We start from the raw sequence: 14459 nt of genomic DNA on the forward strand, positions 1-14459 counted from the left end.
GGAAGGCCCGAACAGCTGTTCTGTCGAAGCAGTGTCAGCCTTATTAAAAAGAGCGCTCGGTCTTGCTGACGCTCCGATGCTGGATAGAGCGCACAGATCACTGCAGCGTGCCCCAAAACCAGGCGAGCCGCCGAGAACTATCGTGGCACGTTTTCATTACCATCGCGATTGCGCCAACATCCTGCGACTCGCCAGGGAAAAACAGCGGATGTCAGTGGACGACATGACAATCTCAATCTTTCCCGACTTTACCTCGCGAGTGATGAAAGCCAGGGCGGAATATAACAACATCAGAAATCAGCTTCGGGGAGTCGAAGGAGTTCGATTTGGCATCCTGTACCCGGCCCGATTCAAGATTACATACAAAGGCAAGGAACGGATCTTCTCTACCCCTTCTGATACCCAATCGTATGTCACACGGTCCATTCTAACACACGGTTCTACATCTACGACCTGAATGTCTTTCTCGAAATCACTCTGTAGTCGAAATTTTCCATGCAGGACTTTAGCTGAAGTGCTGTATAATCCGGAGGACAATGAAACTATGTTTACATACAGTTAACATTGTTGTCAGTCGTTTACGACTCTTTCCTTTAACTAGACATATTATAATATAGATTAATAGTGTTCGCCGATGATGCACATGTTTCTCTGTTTTGATTTTTGAATCCCAGTAATTATTTGAATTACATGCTTTGTATTGTGGACTTAGGAGGTTTGAAGGTTTCATAGGTTCCAACCCCTATTCTTTGTATTTGGGATTTGGCCTTTTAGTTAGAAAGGCTACAGCGACCTTGCAGTTACGGGAAGGTCTGCATAAGGACCCAAGGTGTTTCTTTCTCCTTTTTTTCTGTTTGATTGTTTTTGTTTGTTTTCTTTCCATTGTTGACATGGTCACTAGATCTTATGCTGTTTACTTTATAACTCCAGTTCACTCATTCAACTATCAATCTATGTTCATCTTTCAATGGCGGAGACAACAACACGTGATTTAAGCTCTATTCGTTTTATAAGTTGGAATATTAAGGGGATACAGCATCCAATAAAACGTCGTAGAGTTTTTACGCACCTCCGATCATTAAAACCAGATATTATATTTCTTCAAGAGACACATCTTCGAGTGGGCGAAAGTAATAAATTTCCAAAAGGTTGGGTTGATCAGGTGTTTCACTCGAAATATAGTGATAGGTTAAGAGGAGCTGCCATACTAATTAAAAAAGGCATCCCATTTAAAGCTTCTAATGTAATTCCGGATAATAATGGCAGATTTATTATAGTGGCAGGGAAATTGTTTGGTCACCAAATAATACTAGCTAATATCTACGGCCCAAATTGGGACAACCCAGATTTTTTCTCTAACTTTTTGTCCAAGCTCCCAGACTTTAATTCACATATGTTAATATGGGGGGGTGATTTTAATTGTACACTAGACCCCGCATTGGATAAATCTCATCCTAAACACGACAGTAGAGTCTCTAGGTCACGAGAAATGCTACTGTCTTGTATGCAGTCCTACAAACTATATGACCCATGGAGGCATGCTAATCCTACTTCTAGGCAATTTTCTTTCTTCTCGCCGGTACATTACTCATATTCTAGAATCGACTTTTACTTAATTGATCATAAAGCAGTTTCCTATGTTACTAATTGCCAATACCACTCTATTATAATTTCTGATCATTGTCCTGTGCAATTAGATTTGGCATTCCCGAATAATATTCAGTCACAACGAACTTGGCAGTTTGATCCCATATTATTAACTCACGACTCATTCATTAAACTCATTTCGGAACAGATCGATACATACATAGAAATTAATAGTACCCCTGGTATTTCATATACAGTTATATGGGAATCACTTAAGGCCTATCTTAGAGGTCAGATTATTTCATACACAGCTTATGAGAAGAAAAAACAAAATAGGCGTCTAAATGAACTAGCTGAACAAATTCAAAAGATAGACCGGAAATTACCAAGTGAACCTACTTCTGAAACATTTAAGACACGACTACTGCTCCAGACAGAATATGACAACCTCTCAATTGAGAAGGCAGAGCGGCTCCTGCTTAAAACCAAACAAACATACTATGAGCATGGTGAGAAACCCAGTAAATTGCTTGCACATCAGGCGAGACAGATAGCTGCACTCAGAGCAATTTCGGAAATTCGTACCACAACAGGTTTAATTACTACAAACCCTAAGAATATCAACGATCAGTTTAAAATGCAATACATAAACTGTTATCAATCTCAAACACCCGTGAATACAACTCAAACTTATAGTTTTTTGAATAATTTAGAAATTCCCAAAATTTCAGTTGAGGACCAAATTTTTATTGATTCCCCAATAACGAGTCAAGAAATCATACATGCTATAAAAACAATGCAGAATGGTAAATCACCAGGTCCGGATGGCTTCCCTATTGAATTCTATAAGGCTTTTGCTACTAAATTAACACCTTTGTTAGACCTATTGTTCCAAGAAATTATCACAACCAAGAAACTACCGGATACCATGTCACAAGCTGTGATATCTGTAATTCTTAAAAAGGACAGGGATCCACTTGATTGTGATTCCTATCGCCCAATAAGTCTTCTCTGTTGTGACTACAAAATTCTCACCAAAATTTTGTCCCAACGTCTCGAGAAGGTAATACCCCATATAATCAATCCTGACCAGACCGGCTTTATACCAGGCAGACAGTCATATTACAATGTGCGGAGGCTCCTTAATATCTTGTATTCTGCCCACTCCACCCTCCATCCTGAAATCATACTCTCTCTTGATGCAGAGAAGGCCTTTGACAGGGTGGAATGGAGCTATTTGTTCACAACTTTGGAAAAATTTGGTTTTGGACCATCTTTTATTGCATGGATTAAGATTTTGTATTATTCTCCAAAAGCTTCAGTTCGGACAAACTCCAATTACTCAGAATACTTTTTACTACATAGAGGCACAAGACAAGGCTGCTGTCTGTCCCCCTTTTTGTTTAATTTAGCCATTGAACCTTTAGCCATAGCAATAAGACAATCACCAAAGGTTACAGGAATCACTAGGAATTGTAAGATACATAAAATATCATTGTATGCTGATGATGTATTATTGTACGTATCTGACCCGTTAGAGTCGATTCCATACTTGTTACAGATTCTGAAGCAATTTGGGAATTTTTCAGGATACAAATTAAATTTTTCTAAAAGTTTACTTTTTCCTATAAATAATTTAGCAACTAACATAGATTATAGCACTTTTCCATTTAAGTTGGAGAGTCGGTCATTTGCCTACCTGGGTATTAACTTCACACAAACATACAAAGACCTCTATGACTATAATTTAAAGGTGTTACTGGAACGTACCAATTCAGATTTTAACAGATGGTCATTGCTTCCCCTTTCATTAGCTGGTCGAGTTAATATTGTCAAAATGATGGTGCTACCCCGCTTTTCATATATATTTCAAATGATTCCTGTTCTCTTAACCAAAAACTGGTTTAATAAGTTGAATAGCTACATTACTAACTTCATATGGAACAAATCGATGCCACGTATGAAGAGAGCCTATCTGGAGTTACCTAAGTCAGCTGGAGGGCAGGGTTTACCTAACTTTATGTTTTACTATTGGGCTGCCAATTTTGTTAAACTAAGCCACTGGATTTCTGTACACAAATCAAGGGAAGGCCCAGCTTGGGTTACTATGGAGCTAGAGTCATATCAGTCTATATCTCCAATAACTCTTCTCAATAGCCCTCTACCTATTCATTTCAACCTTAAAAATTTAAACCCTGTAGTAAAAGCAACCCTTAAAATATGGTTTCAATTCAGAAAACATTTTGGTTTCACCCAAGCATGTAGCTTCCTTCCACTAACTGATAATCATCTATTCCCACCTTCTCAAATAGATACAGCTTTCAAAATCTGGCAGGACAATGGCTTATTTTTTGTTGGGGATTTGTTTAAGGATGGTACATTTGTTTCATTTAATACCCTACAAAATAGCCATAATATTCCAAAGACACATTTTTTCCGATATCTGCAGGCTCGTAGCTTTATCATGAAATACTTTTCCACCCCTCTTCAGACATCTAAAACGGCAGTAGATTATATTTTAGAAATAGATCCCTATATAAAACGCAGGATTTCAGTGATCTATAATATCATTCAGAATATCAACATACCTTCATGGGATAAGACCAGAGCAGCCTGGGAACAAGACCTAAGTGTTGAAATCAATGATGGAAATTGGCGACATATTATTAAACAGATGCACACTTCTTCTTTCTGCCTTAGACACAACCTAATACAATTTAAAGTAGTTCATCGTTTACATTTCACAAATGAAAGATTGGCTAGAATTTACCCTGGCACCGACGCAGGATGTCCCAGGTGCCAACATAGCCCAGCTACAACCGGTCATATGTTTTGGTCTTGTCAGTCTTTAAAATATTTTTGGGAACAGATTTTTCACTCTTTCTCACACATATGCAACACTACAATAGAGCCCAGTCCCTTTGTTGTGCTGTTTGGGGTGCTCCCACAAGACAAACATTACACGAGATTGCAGGCGAGGGCTGTTGCCTTCTCTTCTCTGTTAGCACGAAAAATAATTCTTTTAATGTGGAAGTCCCCCAGACCACCAACATTTAGTCAATGGGTAAAAGCTGTGCTCTCTACATTGCCACTCGAAAAGCTGAGATATAGCCGAGGTAAATGCAGACAAAAGTTCCATGCAATTTGGTCCCCCTTTATAGAATATGTTGACAACATTGTACTCACCTGAACATGGAGGTTTATTTATTTATTTATTTACTTATTTATTTATTATTACTATTTTTTTATTATTATTATTATTATTATTTTTTTATTTTTTATTTTTTTTATTATTATTATTATTATTATTATTATTTATTTATTTATCTATTTACTTTTTCCAATTACTCTGTTATTGTTACACCTGGGTCGGGGGGTGTGTTCGTTTTGTTTTTGTGGCTTAATGTTGTAAAATTTGGAAAAACACAAAATAAAGTTTGAAAAAAAAAAAAGTTGCTATACTGTATATAGGACTGTGCAAAATTCTTAAGCAACAAAAGAAAATTCTTTTTTATTTCATTTATCTGGGCTGTCAGAAAAAAAAAACATGATTTAACATAGGAACTAAGGATGTGCACCATTCAGAACTGATTCGCGATTGGCCCCTGTCACGATCACGGCGTAGCGGTTGCGAGCAGGACGGCGGTAAGCGGCGATCGTGTGGGCAGGCGTGAAAGGAGCAGGCAGACAGGTCGAGATCAGGGTAAACTCGGGGTTTAATTAGGGAATCGGGAGCAGGGAACATCAAACCACACAAGATCCACAACAAACTACAATGACGGACAAGGGGAACAGGTAAGATCAGCACTTAAATAGGACGGGACTAATCAAAGTAATCGGACACAGCAGGAGACGATCAGGGAAGCACACGTGGGTAATCAGGGGGCGTGGCACACACGAGGAGCGTATGAGCCGGGCATGACACTTATTTTCTACAAAGCAAGTTCAATGCAAGCATAACCTGCAGAAGCAAGACAAAGCATGGCGGGGAAAACATATTATTGTACTGTACAATTACTTCAAATTTAGGAATAAAAAAATACGACCAAAAATGTTTTAGTTTGCCAAGTAATCAAAAGTCAGAGTAAACTAATACATGATAACACACATGCAAAAGATCAATGGCAGAACAGGTGCTCTGAACCCAGTCTGGATTAAAACGGAATTAACCATCTCTCTCAACATAATATTGGGATCATTTATTCTCTTCAGAGGCCTCTATAGAACTGTGCATCCATCTCCTCACTCATGTTTAGACAGACGTATCCTAAGGCACCAGGGCAACATCAGGCCCATCAAGTAGAGAATTCAGCACCACGGACAGTGACCTGTGTTGCTGTGACATCTGGTTCCTTCATTGGCTCTGTATATTTTTCTAGAAATAACTAAATGGCTCTTTTGGGGGAATTTCCAGCCAGAGACTTGGTTCTTATATGACGAGAAAGTATTATTTTTACTTAGACTAAGAAGCTATAGAATATCAGCTCTGCATGCGATCTCTCCTTTACTGCTGAAGCACCTCTGTCGCCGGTTGACATTTTCACAATGGATGGTCTTTAGATTTGCATGAGTTTAAGTACATAAGGAGTCTAACCGAAATATATAAAGCTATTTTCAAACAGGACAAGGAGACAGCACAGATGACAAGAGACAGCACCGACCAGGGGGAGCCAGTCATCTCCCCAGCAGACCGAGTACACCTCCGCGTGTTAAATCACAGGGGATTCAGGGTGAAATGGCAAGAGATGCAGGTCAACACACAGGAATGTTTGGATTGGTGGTATGATATGTGGGGAGGTTGGCAGCAAGCTGTTATGAAAGGGCTTTTCTTAGGAGCTGTGATTAATCTGACTCTGATACTAATCTTCTGCTGTGTAGATCCTTTAGTCATCACCCTAGTGAGCAGAGCTCTGTCTCAACATGTGACAACAGCTGCCATGTCAAAGGTGGTGGGAGGACCGTCTGAAATGACGAGATCCTGGATCCAACACAGAAAAGGAAAAGACATCGCTGACAATGCCCTGCCTGCATGATTGCAACATGAAGGAACCGCAGGGATTGACTGCCTAATTTCGAATTAGAATTTAGTAATTAATTGTCAACATACCTCAGCACATGGTGCACAACTACAAAATGCGTTCTCTGTATTTAACCCATATGTGACATAGAAGGTTGCAGCAAATTCAGCGCCCAGGGAGCAGTACTTGGGGGCAGTATCTCAGTGAGGCTTTGCTGGTCGGGGATTCGAACCTACAGTGTTTCAACTACAAGTGCACTTCCCTAACCATAAAGCCACCACTGCCTAATCCGACAGCTGGAAAGAGTAGAATCATGAAGAAGTGTATGTTATGGATGTTGGACTGCAGCACTATCAGTTAACCTCCCCGTTTATCTATGGGAGTTCATAATACGGCAGTCCTCTCCACTATTTTACGACGATCCCACTATAGGTGGGATCTGAATCTGAGTGTTTCTAGTTCATGAACTATGCCAGCCATGGACCCTGACGGTGGGCCGAGCCTGGAATGTTCTCCATGTGTTGCCAAGGGCTTTCCTCTGCTTTCCCCCCCAGTCTAAAAATATGCCAAGGTTAATTTAAACATTTAAACACAATGACTTAAAATTGTTCGCACACACTTCTAAACATTTGAAGAAGCCAAACAGTGACTAGAACATAGAATACGTGCCATAGGTGAATTGGAGTTGAAATTCGACATCAAGGTACAAATGGGTCACACAGAGGATACCTTCTGCATCGCCCAACAAGGGATAGCATCGCTAGTCCCAGCCCTGAGACATGGTGATGATGCAGAATGAATATTCTCCTGTGACTCTGGCTTGGCAGTTGCACAACATTTTACTGTAATATGCCTCTCATTTGTTTACTTTGTGGCTTTGTCCTTTAGTGTGTAATGACTGTTCAGTAGTGTTTATTTAAGCCATAGGCTTGATGTATGATCTGAAAGCAGTGTTTGTTTTTGGGCAAAGATAATGTACTGTAGTTTTGAGAAGATTCTTTGATTTTGCAAGATGAGTGTAAGGTTTTGTGAGTTTAGCTTGTATTTGAGCGTTTGTGCTTAGTGGTTTAATTAAAGGAGAGGAGATTTTAGGAAATGTGTTTTAGCAATTCAGAAAAACTGTTTCTTGGGATAGCCTCTTTCTTTATAAATGAATTACCACCCATGGGTCATAAGAAACATTTAGTCACACAACATCACCGCACATGCTGGGAAAGAACTGCATTTTATTCACACACAAAACACCATAAGAAATTTCAAGTTGCACTGCCCCAACCTCTATGTGTTTTTCTGCAAATGCCACTCTGTGAAACAGATTCGGTCCGCAACTATGTAGAGTGGCACAATGCATGCTAAGCATTTGTAAATTGTCTTGTTGCTTAGCTTCTTGGAGTGGCAGTGCACACAGTACTTCCTGCCCTGGGTGGCCTTCAGCCTGGAGTCCACAGCAGGAGTGTCAGTGATGGCCACTGGGACGCACATCTGCTTCTGTGGCTCTGGAAGCACTGCTGCTGTGTCCTGCTGCGCCCGAAAGCGTTTCTGTGTGAGAGGCTTCTGCCTCTTCTCCCTGGCGATGGCTGTATGGATGATGAAGCTGTTCACCACCTTCCTTCTCTTTGCACGAGTAGACTGTGTCTGAGGTGCAGGTGGAGAAGCGGGTGGAGATTCTGCCCTTTGGGTTCTAAAACAAAGAAAAAGGAAAAATATTTAGGATCTAGGCAACAAAAATATGTGCATTTTCTTTATGCAAACAAAGCCCGACAAATGCCCCACGTAACTTTGCCCAAACGAAGCCCGACAAATGCCCCACGTAACTTTGCGCAAGCAAAACTCGACAAAGGCGATGCGTAACTTTTCCCAATGTACCACAATACAATTGTCACCAAAGCAAATGTTAATTATGAATTGCTGAATCACGGAATTATAAAAATCTATAGAATTAAAGAGCAAAATGTTGCATCCTCTCCGTGCAAAAAAGCGTCCACCTCCATCGAATCAACGGAGTCAGCGATGGATGCCTCACTTCCAAAATCTTTTTCTGTGCTTCCTCAAACATGAACGTCTTCTGAGCCATTTTTCTTCATTCAAAAATGTTGTGCGAAAATAATTGGGAAAACTCACCGAGATTATCTGTGCAATGTGAACTCGAGACACTCCCACGAATACTGCGCCGGCAAAGAAACATTTGCGCATTTCTGTCCCCAGTGCGAAAAACAATGGCGAATCAGCACATCCCATACCATTTCTCAAACCTTAGACACACCTCTATTGGACAAAACAAGTGACACTGTAATTTGATGTTCATACAAAAAGTTAATTATAATGAAACATAACCATGGGCAAAGGTTCAGTGCGTAAAAATTGATATGCTTGCAGGGAAGCAGAGCGTATATTTAAAAATTTTTTTAAATGCTTGACAACGAAGAATGACAGTGATTGATTCGTATACATAGGAGATCAAGCTTTCAAACGAGGGTAACTTTTCATTCAGTGGTTTTCTTCAAAAACTCTGGAGATGAAAAACACAGCACGTGTTTACAGAATGCTGACTGACATTTTTCTGCGATGAGTGAGCAAGCTATTTGAGAGCATGACAGTCATTTTTATGGGAAAATGTGTGTTTTGTCTTTTTTGGAATTTAACAAGCGGTTTTTGTTTGATCTTACATGTTTGTTTCTTCTATTTGAGGTCCTTCTACTCTATTAAAAACTTGGACGTATGTGTCCAAACCACTGAGAGTTCTGACAAGCCTATAACTGTCCTGAGAAGTTGTTTGAATGCACTTAATGCCTTGACACTTGTTGATGTGCGTGTGCTCTGCTCGAGGAGTAAAGGGGAGATCGCGTGGGCAACCTCATGCTGGGTCCATGTGCTGTGTGTGGGGTGGGTAATGGGGGAGACCTCATGCTGGGTCTACGCGCTGTGTGTGGGGTGGGTAATGGGGGAGACCTCATGCTGGGCCCATGTGCTGTGTGTGGGGTGGGTAATGGGGGAGACCTCATGCTGGGTCCATGCGCTGTGTGTGGGGTGGGTAATGGGGGAGACCTCATGCTGGGTCCATGCGCTGTGTGTGGGGTGGGTAATGGGGGCGTCCTCATGCTGGGCCCATGCGCTGTGTATCAGCTGTCAGAATGAATGGCCTAGATGTAATAAATGCCACCTTGTGGACATGCTCTACTGCCTCCTGCCTGTATTTATTCTGCCAACATCACGTTTGATCCCGATGCTACACTGTGTCCCAGCTCTACACAGCAGAATACATATGACATGGGGATGGGCTTAGTCTGTGATTTTCTCCTGTGGAAATCTATCAGCATCTCCTTAATCTTGCTGGTGTTTAGTTGGAGGTGTTTTAGCCAACAGCAACATACAAAACACAATAGTTTGTAGTTACAAATGCAAATGCAACTTTGTGACACTTCATGGTTTAACACTGCATGACTTAAGTCAGCGGTGTCAAACTCAATTGCACAGGCTCCAAAATTCAAAGCACAATTTAGGTTGTGCTTTTAAGCGAAAGTTAAAATAATAACATCAAAACATTCCATTATCTTAGCCCTTATGCCATTCTGTCAGAGCTGGATGCTTGGCATCTTTTTTGGCCAACAAGTTCGTTTATGTTTAGGGTAAGGTTCTGTGTTGTGAAGATTCTCTCTCGGCCACATTAGTTCCACAAACAAGACAAACAGATTTACCGGCAATGTCAGTAAACATATACTCAGCCTCCCACCGGTTTTGAAAGGCTCTGTTTTCAGAATCAACTTGTCTCTTAGCCATTGTTCGGATTTTACTAGCTTTGACTTGAAATTAGGGTTGTATACATCAACGGACACTTCATTGATCTGACGTAATTGACGCAGGAATGATCGCAGGTAGTCTCTCACTCGGTAAGGCAGCTGTTGCGCTGCATTATCAGATTTGTAGTCTATGTGTTATCAGCGCTTCATGTTTACAGTAGTATTATTGTAATGTTTCATTATTTTTATGATTTACCTGCAATTTTAAAGCCAGAATTAGGGAATGAATCTCATTTGTAACCTGGAAACAGCCTGTACTGCTTCTCTGTTGAATAGTCTTAACCCCCAAAACATCCAGGCATTAGTTCATTCCATAAGTGACTATGTACACAGTATTAACTTGTATTCTCACTGCTGGGCCATACAACACAGAGCATCTCCACACCTTCTCAGACAGCCTCTGCAGGGATGTCCTCCCTGATGATGAGAGGGGTCTAAGCATGTGGACATTTGGGATAATGTCACTGCAGAATTAGATGGTCAGCTGTACGACTTCAACCCTGTAATCAGACTCATCGCCTTTAGTTATGATAGCAAACATAAAGGTGTCACCTGCAAAATTCAGGATCTTCACAGACTGATCTCTGGAGCAGCAGTGATTTGTTTAGAGACTGAAGAAAAGGGGGAGAGCACAGAGCCTGGAGGAGCTCAGTGCTGAGGGTCAGTGTGTCTGATGTGTGCTGTAAGCATACAGATGTCTTGCATTTGTAGAACATTTTCTTTGTGCTGCTGTTTATATGTGTTGTTGATGCTGCAGTCAGTAATTTTCCACTAGCAGTCTCACCTCTGCATTTTACAGGAAGACTGACCGACTGAGAGCAGGGTGTTTGTGTCACACGTCTCAGTGAGCGAAAACCACACAAGCATCAGGTCCTCAGCTCAGTCCCTCTGCTTCACTAGAAAAACCACAAACGGTATTTTTATCTAAAAGGGGGTGAGCAAGTGAGATGTTATTGACAGCATGAATTCATCTACTAACATTTCAAATTCAAAGCTAAAAGCAGCATGTCCAGGATATCAGTAATACCACTTATCAATATCAACAGTTTGGGTGCAATAATGTAGAATTTTGCACAGTTTAGTTAATATCTGCAAGATACTGGTCAGTAACATTATAGGGTCATGTTGCTGAATCTCATTGTTAAGCTTAAATGAATCTATGCATTTTTCAGGCAAATCTGAGCATCTTACTTGTGTTTGTTTGTGTGGAGTGGCATCCCATGCAGGTTGGTCTCTGCCTGTGCTCTATGCTTCCTGAGTTGGGCCACACCCCCTCCAGACCTCGAGACGAATTAGCAGTTGTTGGATAAATGAATAACAAAAGATAATAATACAAAAGTCTTTCTTGCTGTCTAACCTCTGATTACAGCATCAAAATTCTGATAAGTGGAAAATATGCTTAGTCTGTTGCTTGGTGGTGAGATGTTTCCAAGAGGTGAACCACACAGAGCACAGTCATTTTCAAGGTTATTTCTCATTGGTCAGTGTGAAAGGCTGCGTCATTACTATAACGCCGGGCTCAGCACAGTGACAGCACCTGCGCTGCACTGTGGATCACAAGCCAGGCTGCAGACCATCAGCCCTGAAAGTTAAAACAGGACTTGTGTATGTGTCATGTGTTGTTTAATGAAACTTTACAGGACAGAACATAGTGGATTCACTTTCCTTTGCACTACCAGTCCAAAGTGTGGCCACAACTGCTTGTAATGCATCTGTCTCTATTTTCACTATGTTCTTAATGTTATCATAAATGGCTCCAAAGCAATTGAGTAAAGCATATCAAATATTGCAACTAAGAAGAAAAGTGTTCAACATCTAAAATTTTTCTCAAATTTTACACTCAGCCCACTTATGCTTGGATGACAGCGTTACAGACTCTTGGCATTCTTTCAACCAACTTCCAGATGTAGCCACATGCAATGCTTCTCCAACTGTACTGAAGGAGTTTCCACAAGTTCTAGGCGCCAGTTGGCTACCTTGCTCTGGTGCAGGGGAACACGCTGGATGGGATGTCAGACCATCGCAAAACGTATCAATTTAACTGTGTAAATATCCCTAACTGCTACCGCATTTCCAATCTGATTACAGTTTGATCTATACATTTAGAGTCATATACTCCCAATATACTCTCCTCACTTTTTAATTTACTGCATGTCTCTGCAAGGTTGCAGTAGGGGCATGAGTACCCTGGCATATTTGGGGGGGGGGGAGCATTTCTACAGAGGCCTGTTATTATGTAAAATCACATGTAAAATTATGCAGAGGAGCCCAAGGTGACATTTGGTCGGGGGGCCCAGAATTTATAGCTATGCCTCTGTTACTGTGTTTTTTTTGTTCTAGCCACCAACAACTCTGGGGTTGCTATATCGCCACCTGGTGGTGAAGACATCAGACAAAATATGTTTACCTGTAAAAGAACCAAGGGATTCTGAAATCCAAGTGTAGAGTTAGCAGGTTTAATTAATCGTAAGCAGGGATGTCAGTCATGTAATCTGTGAGTTGCTGAATTAAACAGAAACATTTCTGAAACATTGCAGGGTTAGAAATATACCAAACTCTCAGTCCACATCCTGGGTGACAAAGGACAACTGGAGGTTGATGTAACAATCTGTCAGTGACATTCACAGCATTTTATATGAAACCAATACCACAAAAGTGGATCAAAATAATCTGAAACTATGTATGAATTTTAAAACTAAATACAACAATTCTGCCTGAGCTTTACTTTCCCATCACTGAACTAGAGCAGTGAATGATTTAAATGTTACTACAGGCATAATATCAATCATCTGCTTTCATTAACACTGCCTGGGATCCTTCCCTGAGGCTGGCTAATTGTCCCAGGGCCGTGCGTATCTAACGTTCCTCACACAGAGGTCTCTGCAATTACAGGGATCTGTCTGTTGGTGGGCTGGAATCCGGAGTGGGTGGGCCAATGTGCCCAGAACTTCTTCTGCCTCCTCTGCCTGCTCAATGGCCGCCACCAGCATGGCTGGTTTCAACAGGCGCCCGTGCTGGCGCAGTCGTTCCGGGGAGAGCGCCAGCAGGAAAGCATGGGGGGTCAGTTCTTCCTACGTTGCCCGGGGAAGTGAGGGCAGCCCTGCTGGGTACAGTGCTCCAGCTCAGCTGCGAACACCCCCAGACTTTCACCAGTGATCCGCTGCATCCCTGTGTCGTGCTGCTCCCAGTTGTGACACTGTCGCTTGGGCAGGTGGGGGATGTTGGCTCCGTCAGGTCAATCCGGGGAGGCGAAGTGTTCAGGCTGCATCCCCATGTCATATGTATTCTGCTGTGTAGAGTTGGGACACAGTGTAGCATCGGGATCAACCGTGATGTTGGCAGAATAAATACAGGCAGGAGGCAGTAGAGCATGTCCACAAGGTGGCATTTATTACATCTAGGCCATTCATTCTGATAGCTGATACACAGCGCATGGGCCCAGCATGAGGTCTCCCCCATTACCCACCCCACACACAGCGCATGGACCCAGCATGAGGTCTCCCCCATTACCCACCCCACACACAGCGCATGGACCCAGCATGAGGTCTCCCCCATTACCCACCCCACACACAGCGCATGGACCCAGCATGAGGTCGCCCCCATTACCCACCCCACACACAGCACATGGGCCCAGCATGAGGTCTCCCCCATTACCCACCCCACACACAGCGCATGGACCCAGCATGAGGTCGCCCACATTACCCACCAAACGCACAGCACATGGACCCAGCATGAGGTCTCCCCCATTACCCACCCCACACACACCACTATTTAAAGCATTTATAGGTAATATTTAACACTACACATTACATTACATATGTGACAATGACACACCAATACATGAAAATTACAGGGAACTTTTTCTCTTACTTACTGGGTCCAACCTGCCACGCTGTCAGAGGTTGCCCAATCTACGGCTGACAGCGCGAGCCTGCCTGCATGCAGATGAGGAGCCACTTAGCTTCACCGTTTGAAGTGTAAGACACAAATTTAAATCAAAGTTAAATTAGCAATGAATGTAATGTATGCTTCAATAGAAATGTGTATCTTGTATGCT

This window comes from Brienomyrus brachyistius, chromosome 10, assembly GCF_023856365.1.
Source record: "Brienomyrus brachyistius isolate T26 chromosome 10, BBRACH_0.4, whole genome shotgun sequence".
Classification (NCBI taxonomy): domain Eukaryota; kingdom Metazoa; phylum Chordata; class Actinopteri; order Osteoglossiformes; family Mormyridae; genus Brienomyrus; species Brienomyrus brachyistius.